Source organism: Lytechinus variegatus, chromosome 12 (assembly GCF_018143015.1).
Source record: "Lytechinus variegatus isolate NC3 chromosome 12, Lvar_3.0, whole genome shotgun sequence".
NCBI lineage: Eukaryota > Metazoa > Echinodermata > Echinoidea > Temnopleuroida > Toxopneustidae > Lytechinus > Lytechinus variegatus.
This window is the reverse complement of record NC_054751.1, coordinates 8318318-8346293: the sequence shown is the minus strand read 5'-3', so window position 1 is coordinate 8346293 and position 27976 is coordinate 8318318. Positions and strand designations below refer to the sequence as shown.

The 27976-nt window shown below is 35.2% G+C and overlaps 1 long non-coding RNA gene across 1 annotated transcript; it reads right to left on the bottom strand.

Annotated features, from left to right (window-relative positions):
- Window positions 1-345: 345 nt before the first annotated feature.
- On the bottom strand, window positions 346-27880 carry LOC121425738. Its single transcript, XR_005971535.1, has 3 exons — window positions 27800-27880; window positions 22444-22494; window positions 346-4501 (listed from the first exon to the last, which is right to left on the bottom strand). It is a non-coding gene; the product is annotated as an uncharacterized LOC121425738 (long non-coding RNA).
- Window positions 27881-27976: the final 96 nt, after the last annotated feature.

Here is a 27976-nt window from a genome sequence, read left to right as displayed (position 1 = left end):
AATCACCCTAACCTTAAAATAAACCCTTTTGCAATAAAGTGGCCAGCCTTCTTTCAAAGATTACACAGCAAAATCTGTGGTGTTAACCAGTGTACATAGAGGACCACACCAGTTATTTTACACCGGTGTTAAATTGGTGGTGTTAGTTTTACACCTATAGGTGTTATTACAACACCTTTTGTTGTTACATTTACACTCTTTGGTGCTATGTTTAATCTCTAGGGTGTAATTTTAACACCTCAGGGTGTGGTCCTCTATCAACACCAATTGGTGTCAGTTTTAACACTGCAGTTTTTACAGTGTACATGATATCTAGGGTACAAAACAAATGGACAAGACAAAATATCAGCTTTACAAGAAAGTCTAATTTTATTACATGAAAGTGCTACACTGTACAGAGAAGCAAAAACAAATAACAAGAAAAGAAAATACCTCAAGAGTCGATAAGGCATTGTGTATCTTCACAAAAATCATGATTCACAATATGTTTGTGTCAGTCATTACTCATTAGGTAGTTCTTCTATACTATATCACAATAACAACCATTGAGGTACTGCCTACTAGTAAATGAGTTTTTTTTTAATAATGAAAGAGTAGCACTTGCAACTTAAGAACATTAAGTGATTTGTCCACACATATAAAGGCCATTTTCACACTTTAAATTCATAATCATTTACCTTGCAATGTTACAAACATCTATTTCTATACAACCGTATTTCAATATTTGAATGCAAACTACAGTCATGTTTATACATGTACCCTGGCTCTTAAAACATTAAGTGAAATAAACTGTGAAAATGTCCTTGGAAACATGATCTACATGTACTCCTAAAAATGATTGGCACAGCAAAAATATTTCGAAGAATAGAAGGGTTACAAACAAAATGAGAAAGTTTAAAACATAATAATGCCCAATCTACATTATTTTCAATCAACATTATTTTCTGACAACGCTTTAACTATGTGTATATTTCAGAGTTTAGAATATTAAAACTGGATGATCAGAAGCAAAACAAAATGAAAAAATAACATAATACGACAGATCAAAAATTTGAAGTTGGTTTCCAACGTCTCCAATTTTTTCATTATTTAGAGTGAATGAATCTTGCAGTTTTGCAAATCTGGAGTTTTTATAAAGTTATATTAATTTGATGATTTCTAACCAACTGAGATATTATCATTACCAAGAGATATACGTACAGGAAACGTTAGAAATATTGATATGTATATTCCCATTTTCCTGTCACATCAAATGTTGTTTTTTTTAGAATGTTTTCAATTGGTTTGATTCATCACTTTTTATGTCTTGAAATTTGAAGTCCTGAAAAAAATACTATACAGATTAAATAAAAAAGACCAGGTATATAGTGGCATGTAAAATCATTCAACCCCCTGAAACTTTGTGTATTATTTTGAACCTGCTTTTGGGGGAAAGTTGCGATTTCGATGGAATATTGATGAAAAGTCTTGACTATTTCTCTGGATTCAACTGAAATAATCTGTTCATCACTTGAAAGATTTACAATGTTACTCAGTTCGCCAGAAGATCCAAAATGCAAAAGGTGTTCAATAATTTTGCATGTGACTGACTTTCTGTAAGAGGGACCATATTTGTAAATAAGAAGGAACAAGACACATTTATATTACTACACTGTACATACATTTTACTCTAATTATTTTGTAATGATAATGGAAGCCATTCGATAATAAAAATAAATATAAAGATGAATCAATGATCCATGATTTTCCTTTAATATGAACAAATGTCTGATTACTATGGCATGGATTATCTTTAGATGAAGATGCAAGTAGAAAGATGAGGAAAAACTATCTAAACTGCACGTAAAAAAAATGACTTGCTATTGATTTGTTCTGCCGATTCTTCCATTGCTCCTTTACACACGTACATGTGTATAGCATTACTGTATTCTTTTATAGTTGATCATTCCTAAAATCCATAGCAAATCAAATAATTTTGATCATTTATTATAACTCTTTTAGACAAAAACAATGGAACAGTGTACTTTATTAGCTTCTGTATTTCACTTCTAGCATATAGACATCTTTTTATGCATGAGATGAGTACATCTGTTCTTGTCAGTTTCTAAACCTTGGTATCTCTACATGGAGTTCATCTAGTTTCTAGTACAGATACATGTAAATCAATAGAACTGTCTCATAAAAACCAATCTATCATAAAAACCAGGGGCCATGAAACCAAGTGAAACTCCCTAGGTATTTATCAATCAAGTCACCATCAGGATGCATGCAATATATCTACTAGGCAGCATATTGTTTATACCTGGATTTGGCCTCTTCAATTGGTTTTCAATAGCCTGCTAATGCGAGCAAATATACAACTAGTGCAAACTCTACACGGTTCACATAAAATGAGCCATTTCACCTGCTTCCCCCACTTTAAGGAAAAGATGAAAATTCTATTTTCAAATCAATTTAACCACCATGAAAAGTGCACTGACTCTTCCATTGGAAAATTATAGTCCAAGGCATCGATAGAAAATTTTATATCGATGGAATTTTTTTTTTTTACAAAAAGGGAGTAATAAATTTCAAGCTAGTGACACAGGTATGTCACTCATCACTATTCTCACCCTGTATAAAGTCAATAACCACAGCATGACAATTTTGGTCTTCATCGCTAAGTTTGAGAAAAAAAAATGATAAATACATGTAGCAGAATAAAATACATTACCTGAAAGCAAAACACAAATGAAATGTACACATAAAAAAAATAATCGCCACATGTGATAATTTTTTTTCCAACTGCAGATTGTGCACTGTTATGTTGTGACTGCATTTTTACAAAGTGATACACGCAAGTTCTGCAAATAGCTCAATTACATACATTTTACATGCACTGCTTTATTAACAAAGTAAAGCAACGCTTGACTTTTTAATAAATTATTTCTGTATGAAGATTAAGTTTTCATACAAGTTAGTAAACAAAAAATAGTTCTCAACAATCAACATGGTTGAATTATTCAGCCATATATATCATTTCAATGAAGTGGAGGCACTCAGAGTATATGTAATGATGCACAAATAAAGATGGAATTAGAATTACAATGGCAGCTTGAGATGTGGGACGTTGTGCAAAGTGATTTCTATCTTGTAGTGTATACACATGCCCAAAGGACATTGCTTGGATTGGATGCACAGAAAGCATTAACTACAGATTAGCCACTGAAGCTTGCATAGAGAAGATAGTTATCGTTGAGACTGTGCTTCTGCACGAGAGGATTCCTATGATGCTGCGTCACTCACTGCACTTAGATCTTGAATGCAATCACATGCTTCGTGTGGCATAAACATATTTCATTCTCCATTACTTCAGTCATATTCTGTTCTCTTGAATATTTATTCTTTTTCCTGATATTTGGTCTGCAAGGCTTGGAGATTCTGGTATAAATCCCCAAACCCCACAGAAACAATGCTGCATCCATTCCTGAGTGACCACGTTCAAAGGAAGATATTTATAAACTTTCAGTTCAGTTCAATTTTCACAGATTGTGCACTACATTTGGATAAAGTATTTTAAGTACAAATCAACCTCTTCTTTTTTCGACTTAATTCTGAAATAACTCTTTTTTAACATGCTACAATGGCTAAGGCAAAAACAAACAAATACATGCAGATGCACCAAAATGCATTAATAGAAAAAGAAGAAAATAAATACATGTACTACATACATTGTACAACTTAACAATTTTATACTAAGATCTATTGATACAAAACAAATCATGCATTGATTGACGGTTCTAAGTGTACTTGCACTTGTACAAAATTTTCATTTTTACAAATTTTTTTTTCTTTCATTAAAAATGTATGAAGTGTAAATTTAGGAGGCAGATACAACTTTCTCTGGAGAAAGAGGAAGTGAGAGTGAAAAAGAGCAAAGGAAAAGAGAGAAAAAAAGGGAAAGAAGAGATAGCTGAAATGAAAAAAAAAATCTCATTCAAAAAAGGAGGAAAAAATCCACAGCATCCTCAAATCCACTGAATTATTCTGTAGGCAATGTATACCTCTCTAATTTTAAAAATCAGGAGTGAAGTAGTGTGTTGTTTCTGCTTTTTCCCACCACTTTTCAAATCAGCTGATCAATGCAGGTAACAGAAACATGACTGAGCTGTCCAAACTATCCAAATGAGACTGGTTACAATGTGTGAGATATGTTCAAATTGTCGTGATCAAGCATGGCTGATGATTGAAGATCTATATAGATGAATGTTGGGTGGGTGAAGGATTGGCTAGCCGATGATGAACTCAGCATTAGAGTAGCAAACACTTGGCTTTGTCCTTGTATGGGTTGTCTCCTGTAGGGGACATTCCGGTCAGCAGCATATCGCTTGAGTAGTGCTTCTCGCAGTAGTCTTTGAGACTCTGAGCAGCCTGGGAGACCAGCATGGGCTTCACTTCGGCTTCCATCTTCAGCTGCTCAACCATCTTACGCATGTTCTGGTGGGAAGTCATCTTGCTGTACCTGCATGGCAAATGAGACATCATGAACTAATTTGTTAGTTTAATTGGAGAAACTTTTTGAAAGTTATAGGCCTAAATTCACAGTGGATTGAAACCAAGTTTTTTTTTACTATTCAGTGTGTACATTGAGGAAGTATTCATTAAATGATTGAGCATTTGATGCTCGATACTATTTCTGTATCAACTATCAATGAGACATCTGTTGATACTAATTAACTAATTAATTCAAAATAGCAAAGTAAAAAAAATGCTTTTACCTGAAAACCAAGTGTCAATTTGGTGCGGTATGATAAAAATTTAAAGTGTAATTATTGCAGAGAATCTGTACAAATCATGGTTTCAAACCATGGATTAAAAAGAACCTTTGTGAATTCAGGCCAAACTGTTTGAGCTTTTCAATTATGTTAATGTTATACTTACATTTAAGCTCTGAGCTACATGTACTAGTATGTCTTACGCGCAGGAACCCAACAAACATTAATTTCAATACCGATCCCCACATTCATGATAAACAGAACATTGAGTGATGTTGAAAATTAATGTAAAAGATACATAGCTCATTAATAACAGGATTCACACAAAAGCACCATACTTGATGTACATTAATCCCTTTAGCAGCTCACGCAAGAAGCTATATTGGGATACCTCTGCTCCTCCTTCATTCTTTATTATTATTATTTATTTGACCAATATAAAAAAGTACATTCACATTACATTAGAAAATTTACAGTACATTAACATGCAAAGAATGCGGGAACGGCATGTGGGTCAGGGGGCACAAAAGCGAAATTCATCACTGTTGCCCGAAGGCATGAGCCCCCACTACACTCCTCCTACACCTACTTGTACAGTACTCTGCTTCCACCTCCTTCTTTTCATTATCATAAGTTAACTACTATCATCATGAATATTTTATTTGTAAGTAAAGGGGGGGGGTATATACATGTACATGGGTCAATCATATTAGAAAAACTCTTTGAACATGGGGTAAGGGGATTCTAAGCCATGGCTAATTCTGATTTTTCTCTCAGATCATCTGGGCTGTCATTCAGTATTCAGTTCGTAATACGAACTGCCAAAAATAGTTCTAAATATCAGTCAATAATAAACTGTTCAGCATCATGAATGAAAAACACACACCTCTATACAGATAATGTCTGACTTCACCCTCTCAACTTCTCACAGGATTCAATTGGAACAATTATTTTACAGTGCAGTATGCAGCCTGATTATAAAATCGGCAGCATTAACATGTGGGGAGAAAGATTACCTTTGCCATATTGATCCCTCCTCAGGCCTTAAAATTTAATCAGAATAATTTCTGTCATATAGATCAAGCTTCATTCTGTTGGGATTTGCATGTTCTCCATGGAAATAAAGCAAAACAAAGCATCCTTCATTCTAATTTGGTCTGTGATAGTCTTTGAGTTACAGTTTAATTTGAATGCACTGTGCGCTGAAAGGCAGCTCGAGCTAAAGCCGGGGTAATAATAATAACAATGTGCCTCGGAATAAATTACATGTATTTCTCGATGTACATGTAGATGGCACAATATAAATGCATATTATTTTTTTTTTTTGATGCATCAACTTTCAGTACATGAACCAAATAATGGTAAATAAAAATGGTAATATTCATGATTTCTTATTCAACTTTCAAGGATGCTGATTAATTTGAATCATGATTCTGGCCAAATTCTCCTTTAAAACTCTAAGTATTTTTATTCATTTACAAAATAGTCCTATTGAAAAATATTCTGTAATGTATTGTACATTGTAATGACACTGGTACAAAGGTATTAAGTGAAGAGGCATGAAGATACCATCATCCTTGTACTGTAGCCAGAGTTTTGAATTACATGTAGGAAGCTTGATTTTTTCGATGAAAATTTTGACAAGCCCCCCCAAAAAAAAAAATTGTGATGCTCCTTTATTTTTCTTGGTTTGGAAAATTTTGGCAGTAACATGAGCCTATATACAATATCAGAAAATCAACAACATTCATTTTGAGCACACCATGTATGACCTTGACCATGCAATATCACTGCAATTTACATTTAATCAACAAACTTCCTTCTATTCACTCCTGACACATTACTTCCTACAAAAGGGACAAATCCTGTATGACTGGCCCAGAACAATGTCAGTATGCCGCAAAACAAAGTGAAACAGTTAGGATATAGATTCAGATTAAAGGTAAATGCTAGTTTTGGTAAAGATATCAAAATGATTTCATACAGAATCCAATGAAATGACCACCAAAGTGTCTGTTTGTATAAATAAAACGCATGTACCAAAGGATTCTGGAAGAAATTGTAATTGCTGAGAAATCAGCAAATAAGCACAGGATTCGGGTAGAGCGTCGGGCCCGACGCTCTAAGCAATACGTATACATTGTCCCACGTGCGCTTATCTGTGTTGGGGATCTTCGGTGTGAACATTTTCAGTGTAGATATCAAGATTTCAAAAAGTTCAGTTAATGTAACTGTACCAGATCTAGATACTTGATGATATACTGACAATTAAGCCTTGTTTTACAGACTTTCCCATGAAATCAGTGTTTACTGCAACTACTGGAATTTCTCTTTAACGTAAACCAAGGCCTACATGTTTTATAAATACAGTCTGTAAAATCTTTGATTGCCGATTCCTTGGATCTACATGTATGTATTGCAGAGTGCAAGATTAATATTTGCCTTAGATGTATATTCACATAAAGCATCCTTATTCTAATCCTTTCAATTACTACATATTATTATCAGGGGGGGGGGGGCAGTCAAATATATTGCTGAACACACGAGTGACAAAAAAAAGTCTTTAAAGGGGTGTTTTTTCAGTTTTGGACACAGGCCGCGCGTGCACTTGTTAAGGGTATCAAAAACACAGATTAAAAAAAAAAGGTAGTTATTTTTCCCCCCAAGCTTTTTCCCCTGAGGTCATATTCTGGTGACAACTTGTTTAGGGGCCAAAATGTGTAAATCAAGCCCGCGAAAAACTTGTTAGGGGGTTATTTTGCACACAGAAAAACTTGTTTAGGGGGTGATTGATCGAACTTATAATAATAATAATGATTGGAAATAATTTCGCCACGCGTGTGTACAGCAATACATTCGACTGCCCCCCCCTTCCTCGGAATATTAGTATTTTTAGACCCCTTCCACTTGCTCTTTTTTTATTTGCCAAGTAAGGAGCTATTTTCACAATGGATTTAATTAGGGAAGTCTGGTAACATCTCTAACATCGTTATTTCCACTTCTGCACACTGCGATATACAGTAAAAGCAGGAAAACAAAAAGTGTTTGGTCATGTATTGACAGCAGAAATGATATTTCTGCAAATTCTGTGCCTGCATCTGCTGGATCAGAATTACTAATTACATGTAAACACTGCATCAAACATATGATCCCCAATCTAATCAGATCAGTGTCGCTCCCGGGGGGGGGGGGGGGGGGAGTCTAATATATTGCTGTACACATGCGTGACCAAAAAAAAATGTGTTTTAAGGGGTGTTTTTTCAGTATTGGACGCAGGCTAAGCGTGCAGGGTCAAACATAAGGGTATTTTTTCTCCAAAGCTTTTTTAAGACAAGCCAAACATGTTTGGGGTATGTTTTTTCCACAAGCTTTTTTTTCCAGGGTCATATTCTGGCGACAACTTGTTTAGGGGGTATTTTGCACAGGAAAAACTTGTTTAGGGGGTGTTTGGAAATAATTTGGTCACACATGTGTACACCAATACGTTTTAACCCCCCCCCCGTTGTCGCTCCCATGCGTAGTAACCAAATTTTGAAATTGAACACTAAAACGGTTCTCAGGTTTATCGGCAGAACAAGGCATTTTCACAGAACAAGGCATTTTCAGTTATATCTCTGTGACCTTTATGTACATGTTTAGTGTATGACCTTGTGACCCCGAAATCACATATTTACCATTGATCCCCTTTTAAAATAACTATATCATTGTCACTGCTACATACATGTATGTACATACATTGAAATCAATCTACAATGTATCAACCAATTAGTTAAATTGTATGAAATGGGACAGACAGACAGATAACCTGAAAATAAATGCCTCCACAACTACCTACATGTACTGATATAAATTACATGTAAGTGTTAAATTTAAAGTTTAAACTTTTCTTTTATATACCGGTAGTAAGGGTGAGTTGACTTGAAATTCAAAAAAAGAATGAACAATCTTGATAAGAGATGCAAATCGCAATTATATCTGCAAATCATTTTTCTGGCCTACATTTATGCTCACTCAATCAACAAAGATCTCTAGACCGTGTCATTCAGCTTCTGACGCAAAATCCAAAAATATTTTCTTCATTTCCATTGAACCAAGAAGATTTTTGCATTCATCATCATCTAACGAGCCATCATAATTGAAATTTATCGTTCGCTAATGACTAAAAAAAAAACTCATTATCCATAGCTATGACACTTTATTTCCGTCCATCATAATTCATGTGTAGTCATCCTTTATCGAAACTGCCCAAGTCAAAGACATTCTTAAGACCTCTAGTCCCTAGAGCCCTTAAAGCTAGGGTAATTAGGACCCCATTCTCAAATGCTTTCTTAAGGCGGTACTGCACCATCCCGAGTTTGCTCAATCTCGAGATTCAAGAAACCCCGTCTCCACCAATGCAAGAAGAGCGATTCCTGCTCGAGCTAGGCATCGATGCATTATGGTCTGACGCCGTGGAAAAATAATCCCGAGTACGTCTGCACCTACGAATCAGCGCGATAATTCGTAAAATAGCGTGCTATGTTGCAAATAATCCCAAGTTGACTTGGGATCGCAATCTCGAGATTAATCCAGCGAACAAGCGCCATAATTGCATCTCCATTGCAAATAATCTTGAGATTCTTCAGATCGGAATAATTTGCCGGATCAGAAAGCGCGCTAATTTGAAAACTCGGGATGGTGCAGACAGCCCTTAAAAACCAGTTTAACATGTTTATGTGTTAGGAAATGAAAACGCTCAATGTGGTCTTGGAAGCAATCTTACATGTATAAGGGGAGTGAGAGTGAACTGACCAATATTGTGGCCTCTCTTGGACTGTGTATTATTCATGTAGAACATGTTTATACGACCTCATAAGCTACATGTACATGCCAATTCACAAACATAAATCATGACTCGAATAAAAGAAAAAGAAAAATCCAACAAGCATAACACTGAAAATTTCATGAAAATCGGATGTGAAATAAGACAGTTATGACCATTTCAAGTTTCGCTTAATTTCACAAAACAGTTATATTCACATCCTTGTCAGTATGCAAATGAGGAGACTGATGACATCATCCACTCACTATTTCTTTTATATTCAAAATATGAAATATGAGATATTCTAATTTTCTCCTCATTGTCAAGTGAAACAACGGGTATTTCCTCCATGAACATGTGGAATTACCATTGTCTAATACTATATGGTTCAGTCAAGTTGGTCCTTATTGTCAAATCTGTAAAGAATGAAATATTATATAATTCAAACAATAGAAAACAAAAGAAATAGTGAGGAACATCATCGACCATCTCATTTGCATGTCACCAAGTTGTGCATATCACTGTTTTTTGAAAATAAGCAAAATTTTGAAATGCTTTTGATTTTGATGAAATTTTCAGAGTTATGCTAGTTTGATTTTTCTATATTTATTCAAATATTTTTTTTACAGGGGTGGACTTGACCTTTAAAGATAAAGTCCAGTTTTGGTAATGATCTCAAAATGACTTTTTACAGAATCGAAAATAATGACCACCTAAGTGTCTATTTGTATGAATAAAAAATATGTGCAAAAGGATTCTGGGAGAAATTGTGTAATTGCTGAGAAATAAGCAAAATAAGCGCGGATTCGGTCACTTCCGTCGGGTCTTTACTCCAACAATAATAATACACTGTCCCACATGTGCCTATCTGTGGTTGGTGATCTTCAGTGTGAACGTTTTTCAGCGTAGATTTCAGGATTTCACAAAGTTCAGTTTATGTAACTGTACCAGATCTAGATCCTCGATGATATACTGACAATTAAGCCTGGTTTTACAGACTTTCTCATGAAATCAATGTTTACAGCAACAACTGGCATTTCTCTTTAAGTGCAGAATGAGGATTTAGTTGGCCCTTTCTTTAACATCGTTTCTCCATAACTTCAAGTGCGCAGTTTGACCCAGGAATTATAGGTCAACTTCAACGTGGGTTTAATTGCAAAAGATACGTGTACACAACGTCAATTTTCAGTACATGTGTACAGCATGTCTGTGTGAAGTGAAAGTGAAAAAAATGCTGGCACATGCATTATTACATTAACAAGGAAGTGGGCCAACATAGAATCATGATTCAAATCACTCGGACGTTTATGCGACAATTTTCGGACGCGATTCTGCAGAAACTCATTCCAAACACCCCTTTTTCTGTGCTTCATTTGTGATTTAAAACACAATTATTTTTACTTTTCCTATTAAAATGCACCTGTGATTCTGCAGAAACATCTTTCTCATCATGATACTCAGGTAAAAAGTGTTGCTCAAACGCATCCATAGACAATTAATCTTACAGTATAAATTTAGAGAAAACCGTCAATAAAACAAGTGGAATGCCTCTGGCCGTCTCACCTGCATCACGCGGTTCAATATAGCAGCAGTGCTGACTTTGAATACTACTCTAACTCGCACAAGATGTTCAGTGATACATGGTTACTCTTATGTCCACTTTTTATGAACTAGAGTACTAGACCAATAAACTTACAGAGATATGATGGTTATTCAACAAAAAACACCAACATGGCCAAAGTTCACTGACCTTACATGACCTTTGACCTTGATCATGTGACCTGAAACTCGAACAGGATGTTCAGTGATACTTGATTATTCTTACGTACAAGTTTCATGAATCAGATCCATAAACTTTCAAAGTTATGATGGTAATTCAACAGATACACCCAATTCGGCCAAAGTTCATTGACCTTTGACCTTGGTCATGTGACCTGAAACGCGCACAGGATGTTCAGTGATACTTGATTACTCTAATGTCCAAGTTTAATGAACTAGACCAATAAACTTTCAAAGTTATGATGGTAATTCAACAGATACCCCTGATTTGGCCAAAGTTCATTGACCCTAAATGACCTTTGACCTTTATCATGAGACCTGAAACTTGCACGAAATTTTTAGTGATGCTTGATTACTATTATGTCTAAGTTTCATGAATCAGATCCATAAACTTTCAAAGTTATGATGGGAATTCAACAGATATCCCCAATTCGGCCAAAGTTCATTGACCCTAAATGACCTTTGACCTTGGTCATGTGACGTGAAACTCATGCAGGATGTTCAGTGATACTTGATTAACCTTATGTCCAAGTTTCAGGAACTAGGTCCATATATTTTCTAAGTTATGATAACATTTCAAAAACTTAACCTCAGGTTAAGATTTCGATGTTGAATCCTCCAACATGGTCTAAGTTCATTGACCCTAAATGACCTTTGACCTTGGTCATGTGACATGAAACTCTAATAGGATGTTCAGTAATACTTGATTAACCTTATGGCCAAGTTTTATTAACTAGGTCCATATACTTTATAAGTTATGACGTCATTTCAAAAACTTAACCTCAGGTTAAGTTTTGATGTTGACGCCGCCGCCGTCGGAAAAGCGGCGCCTATAGTCTCACTTTGCTTCGCAGGTGAGACAACTAGAATGTGATAGGAAAAAAATACTTGTTTAACTGGCAGTGTCGAATCCAGGTAGGAGCACATCTGGCCCATGCCCCCCCCCCCCCCCCCCCCGCCCCCTTTTCAGAGGCCCCTAAAATATTTTCAGGGGAATATTCCACATATTTCCTGGAACAAAATAACCTCAATTTGGTAGTGAAACCCCCCCCCCCATTTTTGCTAGTCATATGATTGTCAGACATTTTCCTGTACAAATTGTTCAAACCACCCTTGGAAATTCCTGGAATTTGGATCATGGCACCATAATTATGTGATATAAATGTACTGAGTAGTATACTACATGTAGTGTGTTATATCATTCAAGTGGAAATACATGTATATTTCATGACTGCACAGTACACTGCTCAGGTGGTTGTATTATTTGTTAGGAACCTGGCCAGAATTGAGTACTTGAGGACTTGAAGTGGTGCTGTACAAGGCTGCTGTCTTTCAAACATGTTTTGAAAACAACCACACGATGCGATCATCACGACAGTTTTGCCTCATTACACCGGTTCAACCATAGATGCGGACAGAACCATTCACCAGACCAGTCTTCGCACAGAAATGTACATACAAGAGTGTGTGCAGTTTCAAATTTCCTGCGAAACATGCCACCCCCACTGGGAGCGTTCCAATAGCAACAAGACCACTTTACGTGAAGTGGCATTGAAAACCACCTTCGGCTGATCCTGGGGAGTGGGGGGCACTCAGTAATCAGTATACAGTACATAATGAAAAATTAGTTAAAAATGATTTACGCAGAATTTTGAAATAGTTATGTGAATAAAAATAGACCTTAATCAAAAAAAAGTTTTACACAAGGTAAGAAAAAAACCTGTAAAATTATACCTTTGTGATATCCTGAATATTTTTACGCATTTTGACATCGATTGGAACAAATCCATTTACGCAAATGAAGATATAACTGTTGAAAAATATTTCAGCTTGAGTGAGCACCACTTACTTTTGACAAGTTAGTGAAAATGATTTGCGCAGAATTTCGAAATAGACATGCGAATAAAAGTAGCCCTTAATCATGGAAAACAAGTGAAATTTAACTAGTAAAATTGATTTGGAGATATCTTTTACCTTTTAAACTTGCCCAAAACACTTTGAAGAGTGCATTCTGCCCCACCCCACTCCCACATACACTAAAGCCATGGTGACAATATTTGCTTTACACTGAGCTTTGATTCACATGAAATGGCTTAGGCTTTAGGTAAATCATTGTCAAGCTTGGGAAAACTGAGGAGAAACAAGTATTTAATGAAAATGAAATGTAAACCCACTTTAAATGATACAAACTTAGTGCAAAAATGCTGAAGATGTATGATATAAACTTCAGATTCAGTTATGTCCTCAGATGATCCATCTGGAACAAAAGGGTAAAGGTTGTGCTTACTAATTTTTGAAATTTCAATAAAATTGTTACAAAATGCTTGATTAAAAGTACAAGGGAAATGTATGAGAAATGTTTCGTAGGGTAAGTTTGATTTTGCCCTTTCCCCTTGACACAGCGTGAAAATGAGCATTTCTGCACAAACAGATTTCCTCAAGTGTTACAAAAATGGACAATGCTCACTCAAGTGTAACATTCTGTCAAAACTCTTACTTTCATTGGATAGATGAGACCCAAACCTAAGAATATATGTGAAAAAATTATCCAGGATATCAGGGGCAGTGGAACGGTTTTCAAAGTGGGGGGGGGGGGGCTGAGCCAAAAGTGCAGGGCTGACCATGCAAAAAATCCAAATCATATGGTTATTTTTACATTTTTGCACACGGTTTTGGAAAAAAGGGGGGGGGCTGAAGCCGCCCCCCCCAGCACCCTGCTTCCGCAGCCCCTGCACATGATGTATATTTTTAATTCCCAGGGCTTTTTCAAAGTGTAAACTTTTTTTTATATGCACTGTATGATTGGTGGGTATGAGCAACAAAGGGGACCCCCATTTTTGTCTCACCTGCGAAGCAAAGTGAGACTATAGGCGCCGCTTTTCCGACGGCGGCGGCGACGGCGGCGGCGGCGTCAACATCAAATCTTAACCTGAGGTTAAGTTTTTGAAATGATGTCATAACTTAGAAAGTATATGGACCTAGTTCATAAAACTTGGCCATAAGGTTAATCAAGTATTACTGAACATCCTATTAGAGTTTCATGTCACATGACCAAGGTCAAAGGTCATTTAGGGTCAATGAACTTAGACCATGTTGGAGGAATCAACATCGAAATCTTCACCTGAGGTTAAGTTTTTGAAATGTCATCATAACTTAGAAAATATATGGACCTAGTTCATGAAACTTGGACATAAGGTTAATCAAGTATCACTGAACATCCTGCATGAGTTTCACGTCACATGACCAAGGTCAAAGGTCATTTAGGGTCAATGAACTTTGGCCGAATTGGGGATATCTGTTGAATTCCCATCTTAACTTTGAAAGTTTATGGATCTGATTAATGAAACTTGGACATAATAGTAATCAAGCATCACTGAACATTTTGTGCAAGTTTCAGGTCTCAGGATTAAGGTCAAAGGTCATTTAGGGTCAATGAACTTTGGCCGAATCGGGGGTATCTGTTGAATTACCATCATAACTTTGAAAGTTTATTGGTCTAGTTCATTGAACTTGGACATTAGAGTAATCAAGTATCACTGAACATCCTGTGCTCATTTCAGGTCACATGACCAAGGTCAAAGGTCAATGAACTTTGGCCGAATTGGGTGTATCTGTTGAATTACCATCATAACTTTGAATGTTTATGGATCTGATTCATGAAACTTGTACATAAGAGTAATCAAGTATCACTGAACATCCTGTGCGAGTTTCAGGTCACATGATCAAGGTCAAAGGTCATGTAAGGTCAATGAACTTTGGCCATGTTGGGGTTTTTTGTTGAATAACCATCATATCTCTGTAAGTTTATTGGTCTAGTTCATAAAAAGTGGTCTAGTTCATTAAACTTGGACATAAGAGTAACCATGTATCACTGAACATCTTGTGCGAGTTAGAGTAGTATTCATAGTCAGCACTGCTGCTATATTGAACCGCGTGATGCAGGTGAGACGGCCAGAGGCATTCCACTTGTTACACTCAAATTTCCGTTCCAAGTCATAGCATTTTACCTTATTGAAAAAAAAAGAAAGCCACTTCAAAGCATAGCATTTTCTTCTTATCGAAAAAAAAGGAGAAAGAAATCTATTTCAAAGCTTTGCATTTTTTTCATCACGTAGTTCTGGCTGCATTGATCCGCTACAATGAGCTTCAATTTTGGTGAAAAAGTGGCTGCAGAGCGCCATCACCTTGACTCGAGCGCACCTGGCGCCCGTACTGCCGCCGGGGTACTGCATGCACGTATGCCCGTTCCATAGGGATGCATACATTGTACATGTACGCACTCACACGCAGGCGACCCGTTTCAAGGACCCCCGTTTTCATAAACATTTTAAATTATGATAGCATTAGACCAAATAATTAATAATTGAAATTAAGAAAATGTGTCAATATGGAAAAATTATTGTGAAAAGTGAAAAAAAATCGATTTTTTTTAAAATTTCTTTTCAATTCTAATCACAAACTGGAAAAACCCTGAATATCCAAAAGAGTAAAACATAAAGTGAATTTCAGTTCCTGATCAAACTTGTAGAATACATGTATATATATATATGTGCACAAATATGGTCAATTTAATGTGCATACATGTATTTTGCACAGGAGGACATACATGTACATGTTCATCATAACATTCCAATATGTGGTGTACTCCATAAACATGTAAAGCACTATGTTATTGTGAATCCAATTATAAAATGCTCTTTGGCTCATCCATTGTCATTTGAATGGCGTTTATGCTTTTTTTTCACTCTGCCCTATTTCTATTAAACCACCGCTGGAATAATCTGAATATCTTGAAAATCTCTTAACCTTGATAAAAAAATAATCTAATCAACTCACCAGTCTCTAGATGTACAATCATAATTCTGATAGCTCATGACAACAGAAAGGCAGAGAATTCGAGAAGCTACAGAATAGCACAGTTCACTTTATCGAGTAATCAACTCATAAGATATGTTTTACATCAAACTGTTACAATCAAGAAGTCCTTTTTTCCTAATATCTCAGAGAAAATGTGATTCACAGCTAAACTTCAAAACAGAAATCATGTACTGTTTATCCAGATTCACAAATGAGCTTCATGCAACATAGTAAAACTAAAAGAAAGGCACAGATTCCTGTTAATGTACAAAGAGCAGTTACAGGAAGCCAGAAGGAAGTGGGTCTTTGCCTGCGTGAATGTGATACGCAATTAGCGTGTAGATAAAAACACAAGATCAATCTCTCTTCCTTCTCGCCCGATATGGTGTAAGAGTGGTGGAAATGGAAGTGGTAGAGAGAGAGACGGGCACGAATAAAAGTGAGGGTATGAAGTCAATCTCAAGCACGCGCTCTCTCTCTTCTTTCACTCTCTCCCCATCTCTTCCCTCTTTTCCTCTCTCTCTCTCTCTCACACACACACACACACAGAAAACTTAGATGTACTCTTTCCCTCTCTCTCTTCCTGATGTTTCTACATGTATGTGTTTCTCTTGAAGTGAAGCTATCCTGCAACTCATAGGCGGCAGGCAGTTTCATTCAAGAATGCTATTAGTGCCGAGACCATAAATGTACGAAAGGAATTTATAGCAGCGGCTTGTAATACCAGGGATCTACATTACTGAAGACAATGGCCCATATTCTGAAGTCAGGTTTAACTTAGACCACAGTCTAACTCTGTGCTATATTAAATTATGGCGAGCCAAGAATTCAAAAACTCTGTTTATATTGTATATCTCTTTATGTTTACTCTTTTGTTTCCTTTTGCTTTCATAATGAAGAAAAACATTTTATTTGTCATTCCTAGACAATTATGACTGACGTATCAGTTGATAAATTGGATTTGTGCTCCAATTGGCTCTCCATACATGTAGTTAAACCACAACTTTAAACCAGGGTTTAATTTAAACCCGAGTTCAGGATACAGGCCTATATTTTTATGGCAGTGCTCCAGTCCATGGTACTACTTATGGATGAAACAACAATTTAAATCTGATACAACCAGAAATATGACAGAAATGTACAGTGCGTCCCACAAAAAACGAAACAGAGATGTATCGACGATTTATCATAACTTAATCACAAATACAATATTTAGACAAATGACCTACCATTGTAAAGCTTAGAATCTTGTCTTTCATCTGAAATTAATTAGATTATTTCTCATTCACGCATGAGTGAGCAAAAACGATTTGAAGAGGGGATACCAAAAAGTCATTTGGTGGGCTGTATCTGGGTTTCAAACAGAAAACCACATTTTTAAAAAGTTCAATGTCTGTTCTTTATTAAATTTGATACCTCAATTACTGAAAATGGCCAAGAAATAACAAAGTTCTGGTTATTTGAAATAAGGCTTGAATTTCAATAATTTCATAAAATTAAGAGATTTCACAGGCTAGCGTTCAAACTCACTTGACACTCCTATTTGTTGACGATCAGCCATGCATTAAGTCTTATGTTAACCATGCGATAGCTTCTGTGGGAAACCGGTGAAAACACGTTTATTTAATGAAATTATGGAAATAAAAGCATTGTTTTGAGGGAACGTAACTTTTTTATTTCTTTTTTTGTGATTAAGGAATCAAATAAAAGAGCAGATAATGAACTTTTCAGGGATGTGATTATCTTTTTGAAATTCAGATACCCCCGCCAAATGAGTTTTTGGTATCCTTTCTTCAATTTTTTTGCTCACTCATGCGTAAATGGGGAATAATCTAAGTAGTATTAGATGAAAGAGGAGATTCTAAGCTTTAAAATTGGTAGGTCATTTGTCTATTGTATTTGTGATTAAGTTATGATAAATCATCGCTTAATCTCGGTTTCGTTTTTTCTGGGACGCACTGTATAGTTCAAGAATTGGAAAAATTAAAAAATCCCTAATAAAAATAAAAGAATCATGTTTAGTAGTAAAGATAGTAATATTGTGACACATGTGAGCAGCTCCCTCACTGTAACATGTGTAGACCTACATGTACAATGTGTTATCAAATGAAATGCCATTTTCTCTGAATATTGAAAATGATTTGACCAGTGCACTGATGTACATCATTAGACTCATCATTTCATGCACCACTCTATGAGATTATTTTTCCAGTAATCTTCTCCCATTCAAATTAATGGTCACATGAGGTAAGGTGGTTAGGGGGATATACATGTATTAAATTTCATCTGAGAAAAAAATTGTGATATTTTGCTCATGAATATCTTTGCAATGCCTGGCTCAGTTTTAATGGTTGATACATGTATCTCATTTAAAAAAATTTAATGCTGAATTTCATAGCTAAATGTTTAACAACCTTCACACTAGGCCTACTTCACACATCATATGCTGAAGCGGGAATTAGCTTTTTTTATTCATTAATATTTCCAGAACATATCCTGAAATATTTGGTGTTCGATTCTTCCAAAGATTAAGATTTAAGAGCAAATTTGTATAGGTCTATATTAAAAAAAAAAGGTCTTTGGAAATGTAGATCTCTATAGCAGAGCTGCCAACCAGAAAAAGAACATTTCAGTATTTTTAAAGTTGAAAATCATTATTTCGGCGAGGAAATCAGTATTTTCAAAAAATACCATAGGACAACACATAAAGCTGAAACTTAAAGGGGAAGTTCACCCTGAAGAAAACTTTGTTGTAAAAATAGCACAAAAAATAGTAAAAAATATTGGTGAAGGTTTGAGGAAAATCCGTTATAGAGTAAGAAAGTTATTAGAGTTAAAAAATTTGGATTTGTGACGTCATAAACGAGCAGCTGCCCCATGTGTTATGTAATATAGAATGCATGAATTTCAAATTTTGTATGGTTCCTGATGACTTAATTTTGTTTTCTTTTCATGATCGGGTGTGAAATGATTTGTTTATTGATAAACAAAAGTTACAGTGAAAACCATTTTCAATTTTCGGAGGAAATGACATTTCATTGATTTTTTACCATTCGCTATGTAGGAATGCTGCTCGCATATGACGTCACAAATCAAATAATTTAAATTCTAATAACTTTTTAATTATTCGATGATTTTTTCTCAAACCTTCGGCAATATTTTTTATCATTTTTTCTGCTATTTTTACAATAAACTTTTTGTCAGGGTGAACTTCCCCTTTAAGAAATCAGTATTTTACATTGAACTATCAGCATTTTTCTCACTTTTCAGTACTAAATACTGAAAATCAGTCCTACCTGGCAGCTCTGCTATAGACATGTGTACAATGATTAGTAATTAATCAAGGATATCTTCAAAATTAAGAACATTTTTTTTCATTAAATATTGTTATAGCACTTGTTATGGAATTATGATGGACATCCCACCCTGACATCAATTTTGGAAGAGCATGTGACATGTGACCTATTGGAATGAGTAAGCTGCTTATTTGACACTCAAACCATTAATAAATGACTGGGAATAATTACTGGAAAAGATAGGAAACATACATGTATGTACATGTAAATGCATTTATGAAATTTTTGGCTCCCCATTATTTTGGGTTATACCTTAAACTGGACTTCAGAATATGGGTCAACCGGCCAAAAGGTGATGTCAAACCGCCTCAATTACAAGACACCCCCGTCAAATTACAAGGACCTTTTTAGGCTAAAACAATACCAAATAATTAGTATTCTCGCATTCACAACGCATATTCTTCATACCCATTCAGGTAGTTATCAAAGTTATAAGCATGCACAGTATGGTCTGATAAGCAGACAAGGCGCAAGATTAAAAATCAGCAATGCGGCCCGCGCCCAACACGCTGGGCTAAGAAAGTTCCCGTAGTCCACTTTCACACTGCCAAAATACCTGCGACCTTGGAAAAACCCTCTCGAAAATTCTCATAATTTTCTGCAAGTACCTACTATTTTCTACCGGGTATTACATTATTTTCTTTCATTCAGGGATATTAATATGCATAATCTGCCTTCACACTGCCAGAATTACCTGGTATTTCCTGAATGGAAGTAGATCAGGGCAAATTTCCAGATCTGGAAAGTTCTGACAAACATTTTGAGGTGGTCTGAAACCATCTTCTCTGTGTCTAATGGTACCAGATGCAGCCACAATACATCAGTGAATCTACACGTAGTCTCACTACTTCAGATTCTGTATTTATGCACGATGCGAAAATAAAAAGTCTGTGCCTGCTGACTATTAAAGGGGAAGTTCACCCTGACAAAAAGTTTATTGTAAAAATAACAGAAAAATTAATAAAAAATATTGCCGAAGGTTTGAGAAAAATTCATCAAATAATTAAAAAGTTATTAGAATTTCAATTATTTGAGTTGTGACGTCATATGCGAGCAGCATTCATACATAGCGAATGGTAAAAAATCAAAGAAATGTCATTTTCTCAGAAAATAGAAAATGTTTTTCACTGTACCTTTTGTATAGCAATAGACAAACCATTTCACACCCGATCATGAATAGAAAACAAAATTAAGTAATCAGGAACCATATAACATTTGAAATTTATGCATTTTATATTACATAACACATGGGGCAGCTGCTCGTTTATGACGTCACAGATCCAAAACTTTGAACTCTAATAACTTTCTTACTTTTTAACGGATTTTCCTCAAACCTTCACCAATATTTTTTACTAATTTTTCTGCTATTTTTACAACAAAGTTTTCTTCAGGGTGAACTTCCCCTTTAAAGAGAATTGCCAGTAGTTGCAGTAAATACTGATTTCATGAGAAAGTCTGTAAAACCAGGCTTTATTGTCAGAATATCATTGAGGATCTAGATCTGGTACAGATACATAAACTGAACTTTGTGAAATCTTGAAATCTACGCTGAAAAATGTTCACACTGAAGATCACCAATACAGTTAGTCACACATGGGACAGTGTATTATTATTGCTGGAATAAAGACCCAACAGAAGTGACCGAATCCGGGCTTATTTTGCTTATTTCTCAGCAATTACACAATTTCTTCCAGAATCCTTTGGCACATATTTTTTATTGAATACAAACAGACACTTGGGTGGTCATTATATTGGATTCTGTAAAAAGTCATTTTGAGATCGTTACAAATACTGGAATTTATCTTTAAATGTTTGATGGGCACTACCAGTTTCAAATGGAAAACTGAAAAGTGATTTCTGCTGAAAATATTTTTTCCTGTTTTATTTTTAATAATTCAAAATATGAATTGTTTTGAGCACATGACAAAATTTAAAAGAGCGATCAGAATTATAAGATGGTGGCATAATTTTTTTAGTAAGGAATAATGAGGAAAGATGAACAAATAGTAAATGATTTTACACTTGTAGTAATTATTACCCAACACTGATATTAAATTGTGCCCAGATAATATAACCCCATTATTTTCAAAATGAAACTCACAACTGAATGAAATAATTATCCATGCCTTGTACACTCAGATTTGTGTGATGTGTTCATATTCGGCAGATTTTATAATGACTTTTATCGAGATTATTTTTTGGGGTGAAATACATGTATCAAACTTTGGTATTAAACAATACAGCCATCCTTAAGCTGAAAAAAACAACAACCAGATATTATCCATTCATCTATAAATCTTTCTGCAAACAGGTAGCCTATTTGTCATGTTACAGGTGAAGATATCAAATATTTTTTTTTTAAGATCAGTATTTCATTTTGTCAAATACCAGGTCCTCAGACAAGAAATGAAAGAAAACCACACTGACATACATGTAAATGTACTTCACCCAAAATGTACTTCACCCAGAGTTACATGTAGATTATTCTTCAGATGAATGATGTGATAAACCTTTATTTTTCTTTGATAGCAAATTCATCATGGAATCATCAATAATACAAATTTTCTAATTTTGAAAGGGGAAACTTTTGGTAACATGTAGGTGCCTTTTGGCTCCAACTGTACAAAATAACTTACTGGTATCCACAAACAGTATGTCTGCATGATACTGCATGGTAATTGGGTATGTTATAATTGCAATTTGTACTTAAACCACATTATAATGTGCCATTTTATTTTGGCCAAGACTAAACAGAAACAAAGAATGTACATGTATGTCCAAAACACATTAAAACCTGAATTGTTTACAATATAGTGATATGCATTATATCATAGAACCAAATATTGGTCTATCCACTGCTCAGTAATGTAGTAATTATGCTCTGAATACAACATACCTTTGTACTGATCTTGGTCAACTGGCTCAGAGAATGACTGCTTCAATAAATCTGTTTGAATGAACAAATGTTGAAAAGAAAACAAATTGAGTTCCAAACTTCCAACAATCACTAGAAACATGGAAATTACAGCATACATGTACATGTGCACAACATACTGATGTATGTGTACACACTATTCTCCTACACCTGTACAGTACCAATACGAACGTTAGAAAGTAATTCTCAAAACCTTCTTTTGTTTCAATGCACATGTACAAGTAGAATACCATGACATGTACAGTAGCACAATTATGGATAGAGTGTGAAGAGTATGCTATACATGTACATGTACAGTGCATCCCACAAAAAACGAAACCAAGATTCATAGATGATTTATAATAACTTAATTACAAATACAATAGACAAGTGACCTACCATTGTAAAGTGGTTTTCTTTTTGAAACTCAGACACAGCTTGCCAAGTTACTTTTGGGTATCCCCTCTTCAAATGTTTTTGCTCACTCATGCATGAGAAATAATCTCAGTAATTTCAGATGAAAGAGGAGACTCTAAGCTTTACAATGGTAGGTCATTTGTCTATTGTATGTATGATTAAGTTATGATAAATCGTCGATACATCTCGGTTTCATTTTTTCTGGGAGTGGGACGCACTGTATATCAAAATGATCGAACCTTCCTGGTATGGTTGCCAATGTAAATTACTTTTCTAAATTTTCTATAGCCCATAAAAATTGGTATCTGTTTGGCAATGTACTTTGAACTCAAAACTCTATCAAGATCTAATTGTGGTGCATCTCTCAGTATCAAAGTGGTCAGAAAAGGTTTTAAAAATATTTACACTATGCAAGGCTCGACACTAGCGGCGGTCCGACGGTCCCAGACCGGTAAAAATCGCTGTCGGGCTAGTAGATTTTCAGAAATAAGAAGATTTACTGGTCCGACATGACCAGTAAAAAATATCATTGTCGGGCCAGTAATTTTTCCCAAAATAGCAAGATTTTAAGGGTCCGACATGACCAGTTATTAAAACCATTGTTGGGCCAATAACTTTTCCAGAAATGGTCAAATTCACTGCAAACAATTTCCCCCCGACAAATTCTGTCATTCACACACAGAATACACACAGAATGAATCGCACGTAAGTGTTACTAGAGTAGATACAGTGTACATGTAGCCAGCCACACAACCTACGTGGTAAATTCTCTACTGGCTGCGCGAACGAAACTTGGCTAAACTCTGGCAGAAATCTCTCACAGAACTGTCAAAATTCACGGTTCATACTCATGAAAGGCTCTTATAATGTCCATATTTCATAAAAATTGGAGTAACTCTCTCATTTGTAAGCAGTAAAAGGAGAAATTTTCACTTCTGTTTGGTTCAAACAGATCGGGTTTCGGGTGATATCGTCTGAATACAGATGAGCCCCACATATGCATTTATGTGTGTGTTGATACACTTGGTTTCTGACTTTCTTTCGTAGTTATTTTAATTGAGCCAAAAAGATACTGATGAATTATTTATGATAGTTTTAGCTTTATTCCTCTGTTTTCTTCCTATCTTTCTTTCCTTATTTCTTTTCAATCTTTCTTTTTTTCTTCCCTCTCTTCTTTCATTTTTTTGTTACTGTCTTTTTTTTTATTTTCCCTTTGTTCTTTAATTCGTTCTTTCATTCTTTCTATCCTTATAAAAAATATTTTTCTCTATTTCTTTTTTCTCTCCTTCTTTCCTACCTTCATTCTTTCTTTCCTTCCTTCCTTTCTTTCTTTCTTTCTTTCTTTATTTTTTGATATTTTTCTTTCCTTAATTCTTGAGTCCATCCATCCTATTTTATATTTTATCTCTTCTCTTCTTCCTTACTTTCCTTCCTTCTTTTTACCCTTTTCTTTCCTTTATTCTTCGCGAGATTCTTTGTTACTTTCTTTGTTACTTTCTTCCTTCCATCCATCATTTATTTACCCTTTCTTGTTTGTATTTTTATTTCTTCCTTCTTTCAGCCCTCTCATTCTTTCATTCATTCCTTCCTTTCTTCTGTTTTGTTCTTTCCTTTTCTAAATCTATCCTTTTATACCTCTCCTTTCTTTTTTGACTGCTTGCTTCCTTTCTCTCCTTAATTCTTTCATTCCTTCCTTTGTCTCTCAGTCTTTCTTTTTTCTTCCTTTGTCTCTCAGTCTTTCTTTTTTTCTTCCTATCTATTCTTTTACTTTTTCTTTTTAATATTGCTTGCTTCTTTCCTTCCTTTATTTCTTTCCTTCTATCTATCATTTTACCTTTCCTTTGTTTTCTTCCTTCTTTCCTCTCTTTCTTTCTTTCTTTTTTTTTGTCCTTTCCATCTCTCCTTTTACCCTATTTTTTATTGCTTCTTTACTTTTTTTCCTTTACTACTTTCTGGATTTGTTCTTTCTTTCTGTATTGCTTGCTTCATTTCTTTCCTTCATTTTTTTTCTTTTCTTTCTTCCTAATTTTTGTTCCTTCTTTATTCCTTCCTTTTCTTCTTTAGTTCTTTTTTTCCTTCCTTCACATGTATCCTTTCTTTACCTTTTCTTTTTTTCTTCCTTCCTTCCTTTCATGCTTTCTTTAATTCTTTCTTTTTCCTTCCTCTTTCTTTCTTTCTTTCCTTCTTTTTATTTGGGGGGGGGGGGGCAACGAAAGGCTAGAAAAATAAACTTGCACCTTTTTTTAATGTTTTCTTTATTTTTTGGGACCAGTAGATTTTAGGTTCGGATCAGTAAAAAATTTGAAAAACTGGGTATCTACTGGTCCGACATGAATAGGTTGGACCAGTAGAAAAAATGGGTAAGTGTGGAGCCCTGCACTATGCCTCTATCCATATGTATGGGCCTCAGGATGGGCCTACAGTACTACTTGTGAAAAGAAATATTACAATATTGGCATTAAAAATGAGGAAGTAGTTGAACTGCCAATACATGTATCTTATGAGTGAAAATGTTTGACTTTTGAGGACCCTCAATACATGTACATATAAATTCATATTTTTTTCTCTTTGCCCACACCAAAAAATTCTTATTGCTCATAAAATTCCATTTCAATTGTTCATAACTTAGAAGACATTTCTTCCTTTCATCAGAGATACTGTACATTAAATACAAAGAATAAAATGTCTAAAAAACAAAAAAAACTTTCACCACTTTTTGTTTTACATTTCAAATGAATCATAGATGTAATTCATTAATGAATCAATGCATGTACATGTATAGAGGTGTATTGTTTAAAACTTGATATATTTATCTATAACTTCTACAACCAAAATGATTATTATTATTTAACGAAAACTAAAATTAAGACGTGATTCTGAATAATTATTATCACAATTTTTTATGATCACGTATCAAAATTCTAGTATTTGTTCAATAATAATTTTTATCTACATGTATAAATTGTTCTTCAAAACGGCCTTTTGTAACATCGTTAATCGAAGACGACATAACGAAGCGGTATGAGGGTCAGACCTGTTGTATTTGCTTTGTTGACAAACGGTTCGAGGGATCTACACGAGATCGGTCTGGTAAGAAACCTTCAATTTTGCGCCTTTTCATTAACCAATTTTGGAAACCTTCATTAAGTTCATTTCATATGCATTTAGGCGTATGTGTACAAATAAATAAAATAAAAAATATCTACCAGTACCGGTATGTGATTTTTATCTTCAAAGATGGATTTTCTAAGGAAATCCATCTTTGTTTACAAGTGTCTCTTATACCTTACATGGCCTTATTGTGAAAATTGTCACCTCTCTTCATCTTGTGTGTGTGCGCTTGTTGTGTACAATTACAAAGACAAGTCAATGGCATTGGGAGTGGAAGAAGTCACCGCCGTTGACGAAATAAACGGCACTGAATCATGGACTGGTGACATAAACCTTGATAATGCCCCTTACATATATGGCACGCGGTTAAAGGCTCCATGATGAAGAAGTATATGTCAAAATATTTTAGAATATCATCATAATTCATAGAGTCCTCAGGCTAGGCAGTACCGGCGTCGGGACGTAATTTGGCGCAGCGAGCAGCGGCCGAACGAAGAGGCGTAGAGACGAGCTAGTCTGCAGTGCATCAGTCAGTCGGCAGGTCCCAAGAAAAAGGCTTCTTTCATCCAAGTGATATTCATGACTATATAGGGGTTTTGCATATTTAATGAGCTTGATGCGGACCAACACACCTCTTTTCATTTAGTCATTGCTGCTTTAATTGGGCATCAAATTTTATGATGTTGGTATCATTGTAAAGAAGAAGAATCATTCTTTCAGGTCATGTGTTTGCATTTATTCAAAGACTTTGTAATATAGGTTAAACATTTGATCTAAAACATGCTACAAAATAATTATTTTCACCTGACAAAATCTGCAATTTTTACTCTTTATTTTTGTTTGAGCCCAAAATATTTTTAGATCATGATAAAGCTGAATATGTATGCTTTAAAATGGTATAGGTTTCAAAATAACAATTGGTTTAATCGGGTCAAGATCACACTTTTCATTGGCCAAGTACAAAAAAGCAGCTTGAAAACAAGAATACTGCACTCTGATTGGTCAAAGAGACCACACACTGGCAAATTCCAACGGTTCCAGTGCATGGATTCATGAGAAGGTCACACTCCCCATGTGGTAATCTCCTCAAATTACCCGCGCCTGTTGTTGTGCAAACCTTATCCAGCCAATCAGAACTCTGGATTTCATGCAACTACAAATTTCATAAATCTCGTCTTGTACCTTGGTGGGAAAAGTGTGATCTTGACCCGATTAAAAGGTGCCGCATATCAAGAGTGGCATAGTGAGAAAGTAGAGAAGTTCAGCTTTACGGTGATATATATATCATTGAGGCTCAAAATAAAAAGTTTTGCACAATTTGCAAAAGAAAACAGAGGAAGAAAATTCAGTTTTGAGGCACGTTTTCAGGGCAGGAATTCACTTATTTATCAAAATATTGTATGCAAAGTAAATGACCAACATGAAAGAGTAACATTTACTCTATCTGATGGTGCAATGATATTTCATTTTACTTGAGGTTAAATCAGGTAAATTCTAAGAGAAAGAAAATCTCACGAATCACGAGATTTTGCAAGGAGGAGGATTCTGCCACGAGATGATTTGGATGAATCTGGCCTTTTTGCTCATTAGCACAGGGACCTGCGGTCTGACTGCATGCAGCGCGCAACGAGTGACCAGTGTGGTGCTGGTGATGGCTGATGCGACTCCTTTTCTGAAGCCATTAAAGACTAATAGTAATTTCCAACCCATAAATATGATAAAATAATTTTTCTACATGTATTCAAATTCTTACTGTATTCAATATCCAAATTCTACACAATTATGATAAATGGATCCATCAGAAATTTACCTTGAAACTTGAGAAGACGGGAACATACACTGGGATACAATTGTTGAATTGCCAGCCAAGTTTTGAACAAACGTAGAGGGCGTCAACACAAAGATAATGATGGATCATTATCCAACTCATCGCTGTTCATTGCGTGCGCCGATTCAACTTTGATCAATAAAGATTGAAAGAAAAAAA